The sequence below is a fragment of the Dendrobium catenatum genome, unplaced genomic scaffold (genome assembly GCF_001605985.2).
Source record: "Dendrobium catenatum unplaced genomic scaffold, ASM160598v2 fragScaff_scaffold_1200, whole genome shotgun sequence".
NCBI classification, from domain to species: domain Eukaryota; kingdom Viridiplantae; phylum Streptophyta; class Magnoliopsida; order Asparagales; family Orchidaceae; genus Dendrobium; species Dendrobium catenatum.
This window is the reverse complement of record NW_021319662.1, coordinates 315,201-325,046: the sequence shown is the minus strand read 5'-3', so window position 1 is coordinate 325,046 and position 9,846 is coordinate 315,201. Positions and strand designations below refer to the sequence as shown.

The 9,846-nt window shown below is 34.5% G+C and overlaps 1 long non-coding RNA gene across 1 annotated transcript; it reads left to right on the top strand.

The window, feature by feature from the left end:
* Positions 1 to 1,665: 1,665 nt before the first annotated feature.
* LOC114580684 lies at positions 1,666 to 5,286 on the top strand. The gene is made up of 2 exons (XR_003702206.1): positions 1,666 to 3,388; positions 4,870 to 5,286. It is a non-coding gene; the product is annotated as an uncharacterized LOC114580684 (long non-coding RNA).
* The last annotated feature ends 4,560 nt before the right edge of the window (positions 5,287 to 9,846 follow it).

The window sequence follows — 9,846 nt, the reverse complement described above, 5'->3', positions numbered from 1 at the left end:
TACACATGTCTGAACCTCTGGTCGATGTCCACATCATTATGTTCCTCAAGTTAGGTTATAAAAAGGTTTTGATAAATCAATTTTTGGGAATAAAATGGTGGGATTATTGTAACATATAATTCAAGAAAAAGGCAACTTTTTGTGATCACTTATATTAAAATGTAGGTTTCAACAAGGTGGGTATTAGAGGAACCATGATTGGTATGATATAATATATAAAACTGTGTGATTACATACTCTGATTTCATAACTTTTTATTTTTTATGGATAATGATGGGCGATAAATTACAAAACGTGTGGCTTGAAGCATTGAACCAACGACCTTGAAGAAATAACTTCTCCAACCATTAGACCGTGGACCATTTCATCATAATAATTTATTTGTAATAAGCAATTTTGCGTAAGAAGTGAGAACAACTCTTAGTTACTTTCAAATGCGGAGTTGCTAAGCGGCAAATGAAAATTTCTATTCTAAGAACGGAAAGTCTTTTTGTAAAGATTGACAGTTGGTTCTTTCAAACAATTTGACCAAACAATATCAAATAATAGTTATATATTGATTATAAATAATAAAAAAAAAGATTTCCTTAGGATAATATGGTGTTGCCAAAAAAAGGAAGTTATTAGTCTTCCAAATTTTCTTTGTGAAAATAGGAATATCAGAACTTTAAAGCTGACCAAAGTTGATATGAGATAAAATACTTAGTTGTATAATGTTGCTTCTCATATAAGTTATCCATGAGTTTAGAAATATTTTGTGCATGAGTAAGGAGATTTGATGGTGGATTGAAGAGATAAAATAAGTTATCAAGGATAGGAAATGTACATTTAAAGAATGAATAAAATGTTTTTAAGTTACATGATAGTTAAAAGATGGCAGAAGATATTTCTAATGAAAATTAAATTACATCAATATACCTTTTTACTCAGTCTATGACATACTCTCTAATATCTCTTTTAATCACTTTAGTATATTAAGTTTATAACTTCTTATTTTGGTTGTAGAGATATTACAAAAGATATTCAAATTGAGGTATATTGAAATATTCTATTTGTTAATGACTTTACTTTAGTAGGTGAGACATTTTTCAAAGTAAAGAGATTGAATAAATAAATTTTAGTGGAAAATGAGTTTACATTTATATGAACAAAGATTAAGTCATTGATGCAATATGAGGCTCGCCTTTGCGCAATTCCAGTAAAAAACGCCTCGATGCTTACGCATCGAGTTTTTTTTATGAGGCTTGCGCCTCAACTTGGTTGAGACCCGCCTCACCTCACTGGCAAGAGGCTTACGCCTTACGCTATATAAATTAAAACTTACATAAATCTTGAAGTAAGTGTCCGACATTGGACTCTATAGGAGAGGAGGAAGGGGAGAGAGCAGTTCATCATAATGATGATTCAAATGAAGAACCCCTTAGTGATGATAGTGCTGATGACTTATGAGTTCTTATGTGATATGTCATTGCTATTTATTTTTGGAAATTGGAATTATATGTTAATGAAAAGAATACTGGGATTTGGGAAAGATAGAATTTTGAGTTGAACTATATTTCATGTTGTCTTATTATTGGGATATTTTGATTTCACTTCATATCTTATGCTTTTTTATGTTTTATATTATTCACTCATTAGTATATAAAAAATTTATCATTTTATGTTTACGCAATCTTTTGATTTTGAGGCTTACGCCTTAAAATGCCTTGAGGCTTACGCCTCGCCTCATAAATGAAAAACGCCTCAATACCCGAATACGCAATTTTAAACATTGATGAACGAGTATGGGGATACAAAGAAGATTCAAACAACCAAGTTATGCAGTAGAGAAGAGAATGTTAGGACGGGTGCATAGTATAATAATTTAGGATTGTAGTAAGAAATTATTTGTTGAATATTTGAAAGTCAAAGTTAGAGAATTTATTTTAGGAAAATATTTTTAGGAATAAAAGGAGAGAATCATTGTGATATTCTCTTATGATTTTGTTTCCTAATTATGGAATTTATTTTAAGAATGTAATTTTAGGAATAAAATGAGAGATCAATTGTGATATTCTCCTACAATTCTATTTCTTAATTTTTAGGAAATATTTATTTCTCTATGATCCTGTTTCCTAAATTTTAGGAAATAATTTAGATAGTTATTTCTTTTATTAGACTTTTTTTAAATATGTACGTGGATGTAGTAACGATTATCAACAAGAATAATAATAAATTAATAAATTTTTTATTATTCTACCAAAGTCTTTAGCTATCATTGGCGCATCACATATTGAAAACAAATAATTAACTTACTGTATGTTGGCATGTACAATAAAAGAAAGAAGATGCATCAATGTCGTTGATAAATAGAATTATGGTAAAAGAATTAGGAAGAAATGTGGGTAGACAAAGTGTAACATGCAAAGTTATGTGATAAATGCACAAAATAGAGTTGGCACCTAAAGCGCCACTCAACAGAATTGAATGGAGAAGGTGGATTCTTAAAGCCGGCCTAAATAGTGGGATAAGGCTGATGGAGATGATAGCTTGCCATTGCTCTGTATACATCACATTAGTAAGGTTCTTTCTTAGTTTTGTGCTTCAACCCAATTTGCTATAACCTTGTTTTATTTCTTCCCACCTATATGTTAGAGTTTACACCAAAAGTGTTATTCCATGAAGGACCAAAGAAGTATCCAGTGTTGTAATTCTTCGGTTATAAGAAAGCATTCAAGTAAAAGCAATCGATTAAATTTTTTTCCATAACACAATTATTTTTTTAAAAATTTGGGTTCTTTTGACTACGACGCATTTCCTAGGACTCTGTTATCCACTTCGACAATTTGGCCATGTGCCATGTAGGCAATTTAAGAAAATCTTGATATTGTTCTTGACTCAACTGCCACGGAATTGTTTGTTATAGTTCTGTCAATCAATTTCATCATCTTGTTCACCTGGTGCCTTTTTCATATAAATCAATGCTTCTTGTATGATCATGCTAACACAAAGACAATTTGATCTATAAGGCAGAAATATGACCCTGTCAATTAGTGACACTAAATGCGCTTCATATCAACATACGATTTCAGTAACATTTCTGTTATACATAATTTATACTTTTGGTATATCCTTAACATTAGTGAATAAAAATCTTTCTAGTAGCATTTTTATATTACATACATTATAACTGTTGCATATCTTAAATGTTTGTGAACTAAAAAAGGATATATTATTCTAGCAGAGTTGGACAAATTACTGGAAGATGCACCTTTGTCCTTCGTAATGCAAAATGCTGCCAAGATTACATCTGTTCGTAGGAGAGTTTCTGCTCTAAATTTGGTGTTGAAATCAATACAGAGGCGTCTGGATAACATTGATCGAATTCTATCTACTAGTTTACCTGAAGGTAATTCATGATTCTTCATGAATTGCGTTTTGTTTGTCAGTGTTCAAACACAAAGAGTACATAAAATGTGAGGCCCCCGTAAATGCTATTTTAGGTAAGAGTTGATGTAACCAATCTTAACTCTTATATTACAGAGATCTGCTTTGATGATTAAGAAATCAAAACTCATGTACCTCAAGTCACAGTGGTTGTCACCTTGTCTATGTTTTAATGTGTTGTTCAAAACATGTGAGTAAAACAAAATAAATGGTTAGGTTCATTTTAGCGTTTTCATGTTTCAAAACAAAATTATAGATTGTAATGAGGGTTCCATGCACTCAGCATATGTGCATTTGATGAATTTTTTGTTTACAATCTTTTTCCCCCCTTAAAATCGTTATGTTTGTCTTTTTTTGGGCTTGCTTGGCAACATCAGTCATTGAAAGAAACTCTTAGGCAACATAAGATACCCCCACCAACTCCCTGCAAATTTGTATTCCATTGTATCAGTTATAGCCCACTGCTTGCACTTCCTGAGTAGTTAAAATCTAGCTCTTCAATAAATTTCCTGTATGGCTGACAAAAAAAATCTCGATGTTTGTGAATAGTTGGCGTTCGAGTCGATAGTTGCTTATATTCTGCATGTTTGTTTAGCAAGTGATATAAAGTTGAACACGAATTTTCTGCTCATTTACTAAACAAACCAAAAATGAACTAAACCCAACTCGATTATATTTGCCTATTTGGTTCCAAAAGAACTCGATGCTTAATTATATATATCATCATCTCTATACATCTACTTATACAAATAAATGTTTACTAATTCATATTTTACTATTATAAGGAGTCAAATATATTTTAACATGGAAGTTGTATTTTAAATTCTATTATGCTTGAATATTGTTTTTACTATGAAAATCACAATCTCGTACAATTGAAGATCATTAAAAAATTTTTTGATGCAGTTTATGGTCTTCAACTTGACTTGTTGTTCATATTTGAGTTGGGTTTGACTTGCTTGTGAGCAATGTGAATACGAACAAAATTTTAACTAGATCAACTTGAATTGTTGTTTATATTTGTTGGCTTGTTTGTGAACAAGGCGAACATGAACAAAATTTTACCTAGTTAATGAACTTGAGTTCATTTATATTTGGATTGATAGTTAATCAATCAAATTGATCAATATTGTAGTTAGCTCTTGTTCGTTTCATTTATACCAATACTCTAAGCTCCTCTGCCAATTGCTTTGGATTATTAACAATATTTTCATATCACGATGGAGTGAACATTTCACTTTCGTGTGAAATATATATGCCTTGCATAGGCATGTTCATTTTTTATAAAGATAATTTATCCGAAGGCCTGCTTTCTTGTTGTGCCGCAATGATAGTCAAGTTCTTATAGTTCAATATTACATGTAGTATTGGTGATTAGAAGTTACCCTTCTGTTTTAATAGATCTAGAGTATTTGGTGAATTAATTTTCTGTTTTCACTTCAGAGAAACGTCCTCCAGATATTGTCAAGGCTTCATAATTGGCTTTATTATTCAGGTACTATTTTCTTCAGTGCTTCTATGATAACTGACAAATGCTTTCTGATACTTGATTTTCGTAGACTACAGAGGCCTTGCATGTACATCATCTTTAGGTCTACTTTGGTGCAAGCATACAAATATAATTGCATAAAGAAACCACAAAAGTGCACTTGACAGTTGCATGTAGTTGTTGAACTTTAGATTATAAAAAAAATTTCTACTGATTTGGTAGATTCTAGAAACTCTAATGTTTTGATTTAGAACCACCCAGTTATCTGTAAGAGTGCATGAGAGCATGTGAAATGATTGAGCATTCTTTCATGTTACATAACTTGCACATTCTTTAAATCAGCAGTGCTTCTCACAATGGTTTATCTCAAACGCTGCATCGCACTAGCTGTCTGTAGGGTGTCTTGCGGCGTGCTAAAAGTCTAATGCTTCGTTTGGAACGGTTTTTTTAATGCTTCTTAAAGTAGGTTTTTAGAACAAAATTTTTTATTTTTGTACTAGAAAGCTTCTTTAAGAAACAATAAAAAATCTGTCCAAAACGAAGACTAAAACACACCAAATGGTTGCTATGGAGGGTGGGTTTTGTACTGTGGAAAATCTAACCCCATGGGAGGAGTATTAATAACACTATGTATATTAATATAGTGTCCATTTGGAACGGTGATTTAGGCTTCGTTTGGGACAGCTAATAGAGTTTTAGTACAAAATTTTTAAATTTTGTACTAAAACTCCGTTTCAAAAAGCAATAAAAAAGCCGTCCCAAACGAAGCCTTAGATTACCTCTCAAAAATATGTTTTCATAACATTATATGTTCTATGTGTTAGATGAGTAAATTATAACATGAAAGTTTGTGTAAGGGTATTTTTTTCAGTCATTTTGTACTTATATATCAGTGCAACAACAGTTTTTTTTACAAAGCAATGACAACTTCTACAACTCTTTAAAAAGCAATCTTACCAAACAATTATCTATAATGCGACACAACATAACACAAGAATGGAAAACAAAGCCATAAACTTTCATGAATAACCCTAAGTGCCTGCAACTCAAAAGATTATAATTCTTTCAGAGATGTGAAATTGAGAAACTAATTGAAATGGTCCTTTGACTTTCTATGAAATATCAAAATAATCCCCGACTATATTAGATGATTATTTGTCCCTCAACTCCTCAACGAGGAACCAAAATAGTCTCCCTATGAGACTTTTTTGATTATTTTTATATAACATGGAGGACTAAAATTATCCTTTTATATAGTTGCGGATTATTTTAGTCATCCATAAAAAGTTAATGGATCATTTTGATCATTTTCTTATGTGAAATTCATATGAAAAGAAATAACTTCTTCAATCCCATAAATTTGAATAATGAAATTGGTTTTCTCTAAGATTTGCTGCCAATTAAACTTTAGGCTGTGTAAGTTACAGGCTGGATATCTAGGAAAGAATGGAGTTTTCATCCATGAGAAAAGGTTGGAGGGGTTGGTACCATATGTTCACATGTGAAGCCAAAAGCTCATGTGATTTTTTCTTGCAGTTGTCAAACAGGTTTAGTCCTAATTTCTAAGAAATTTAAATAGCTCATTTTTGAGGTGGCTGTTATTACTTACCTAAAGCTGTTGTCTATGGGCTCCGAAAATTTGGCCCCGGCCTTCCTGCCGCGTAGTGATTGATTGCTTTTATCTTTTGGCGAGGGAGTTTTAACAGAATTAAGTTCTGGGGTAAATTTTGGAAGGCAGATGGGTTTGTAGATAAGACACTACCTAGAGATTTCGCCCTCATTTTGTGAGGACTTTATGATCTGAGTTCTGGTTTTCTATAGGCGCAAGCCCATATAGTTAATTACCCCTTCCAATCACGAGAGAGAACTTTCGATTAAGGTTAGTCGTCAATCAAATATGTAGAAGATACATGTTATCTAGCATATAGTAGCAGCAATGAGATTAGGATTTAAGAATTTGGAAATTTGGGAACTTGGGTTGAGATATTTGTGGATTTGATATTTAAAACTGAAAATTGCATCATCTTGCACTTTTAAAGCGGATGGAGGGGGAATGGATGATAGACCCGATCAAGATCCCATGGTTCCGTCGTCCCGGGCCATCATGGTCCCTGGTCTACTTAGTCAAAGGAGGTAGTCGACTAAACCTAACAGAAGGATCCTTATCGGCAGCCATGGGTTGCTTTGTCTAAGGGTACCTTGTAGACCTGGGGTGAATATTTGCCTAAGGGGGCAAATTTGAATCCACCTTAGCTAACAGAGGGCTTTGTGTCTTATCGATTATATCCTATTGATTCATATATCAAGAATTTGATGTCAATAAGGAGCGTATCGGCTCTGGCGATAACCGGTATTGTGTGGTGCCATTTGGCGGCAAAATCACTCGGTTCAGAGGTCCCCGAGTCATAACCGTTTATCCTGCGGTGCCATTTGGCGGTAAAACCGCTGGTTAGAGGATACGTACCACGTCCCTATTGGCAGGAGATTGTTTGAGAATGTATCCTAGTGATATTTTCGACTAGGCATTAGCTCTATGTGAGCTGAAGTTATATTTGAATTTGTCTACCTCGGCAAACTGTTGCGGAGGGTGGATGTATTTTATTTTAAGTGATTAATGGATATATTTCAAATTTAAATATCTTGGAATTTGGGATTTGTTGGTTTTTGGACTTTGTGGAGTTTTAGATTTTATGGGTATTTGGGTGTAGCTTGAAATGCATTTTGAAATTATTTGAAATGGACCCCTTCGGTTGAGATCTTCGTTCAACACGGCCATCATCGGGGTGTTTGGGGTCATTTCCATTTGATTGAACCTTGAGACCCTATCTACTTGCTGATATGGGATCAGGTTTCATAGGCTTTTTGCCATTGTTTGTGAATTTTCTTTGTTAAAGGCCTTGAAAACCTGATATGAATGTATAAAATAAATATTTCGATTAAATTCGTGACTTTATATCTATATAAGAGTTTGAACCTTGTCTACTCCTATTTACCTGCTTAGGAGGATCGGGTTTCGTAGGCTTCGTGCCTTTGTTAATGAATTTTCTTGATTATAGGCCTTGAAGACATAATATGAATGTATTAAAACTAATACACCGGTTACCACAACCATGTATTTATTTAAAGATTCAAACCCTGTCGACTCCTATTGATCCGTATAAAAGGATCGGATTCGAACTTGAATTCACTTTTCAACTTACGCAGCATCCCTAGGCGTCACGTGTGTACTCATAACACGCTCACCGGGGCCCATGCAGGTTTTTGGGGGGGATTTTATAATTATACCATGTCTACTCCTTTTTATCTGCTTAGGAGGACCGGGTTCGAATTTATTGACCCGCGCAGCATCCCTAGATGTCACGTGTGTATCAATAACACGCTCGCCGGGGCCCATGTGGGTGTTTTATTATATTTACCCCTTTTGTGTACCTATGTGTATATAAACTGTAGTGCACATGTGGGGCATTTTGAGACTTTGTTGACGCCTTCTGTCAGCTAATACGAGTGTTGCAGATCCGGTGGCGGTGCAGTCTTGATGTTATGAGGCATCTCCTAATCTTGATGTTAACTCCCATTTTCTCATTCACCAGAGAGGTCCTTCTTGAAATCCGTGGCCACTACCTTGAGAAGAATCCCTTTTAGGGTCTTTAGTGTAGTATACTTGTTATTTCTGATATTTATGGATGTCAAAACTGTCTTCTTCTTAAGTGTAGGATCAAAAATTTTTTTTGTAACACCAAGAAGTTTAGTTCGAATTTGCTCAAGCATCTCTTCCATTCCTGCCAGGGGATGTCCTCTTTCATACATCGGGTTGCCCTTGTACCCGACGTACTTAGCAGCATTTTAGTCACCGTCGTCGTAGGTGACATATGTACTTATGTACATAGTGGTTCGTTGTGCCTACGATATATCAACTGTTGTTATCCATAAGTGACTTGTGTTTGTTTGCATGGACCCATTTTATCCACTACGACCTCTTGGAAATATTTGTAGGAGAACCATTGTCCTTGCATCACGTCCACCTTTCACCAATCTCAGGTGGGTTGTTGATTGTATTTGTTTGTACGGACGGGTCCTCCATTTTTAGTCTCCAGTATCGCCTTCTTCAATCAACAGGCGATGTTGCTAGCGTTGGAGGTTTTAATAGTGTATTTGGGGGACATATGCATCACACAATCACTTGTTGTCCTTTTGGGCACGTTGCATTTAACCTCGTAAGGATTATTGTAGGAGTTCGTTGCATTTATCTTTCGCGTACATTGAGATTTCATCTCCCAATTGCGACTTGTTGCTAGTTTGGACAACTGTGCATTTAGGCTATGATTTGCTCATTCATCCAAAGGCCAGTCCTATGTATTCCATCGAACCCGACTTCAAGGTTCAATTCATGCTTGAGTCTTGTATGTTGTTATGGGTTCAACTATTTGCATCCCATTCAATCTCAAGCTTCTTGAGTCCCTGCTATTCTTAAAAGTTCAAGCTTTTGTTCAAGTCCCCTGCGATCCAACTCAACTACTTGCTTGAGTTCAAATTGCTCGAGCCATTAATGCTCAATTTGAGTCCAGAATGCAAGTTTAAGTATAGGTCCCCAATTTTATGAGATCTTTGCAAGTTCATTTGTATGTTCAAATGATTTGAATTTTGGTTTCATTTTGATTTTATTTCATTTGGTTTTAACCTTGATTAATCGTTTAGATTTTGACCAAATGTAAGTCCACAAGTCCACTTGTTCATTGAGTCCAGATTCTTTTGTTATTTTTTGAGTTCAAAACATGTCCGAGCGTAGTAATATTTCACCCGAAATTTCGGCAGCCTCCCGGCGTCTCAATAAAGGCGTGCATGGGTCTTCGGTACTTGTTACAAGAAAAGAGCAGTTGTTTCCCCGCAGGTACAGAGGGTTTGCACTTTGCATAAACGGAGGGTTTGCACTT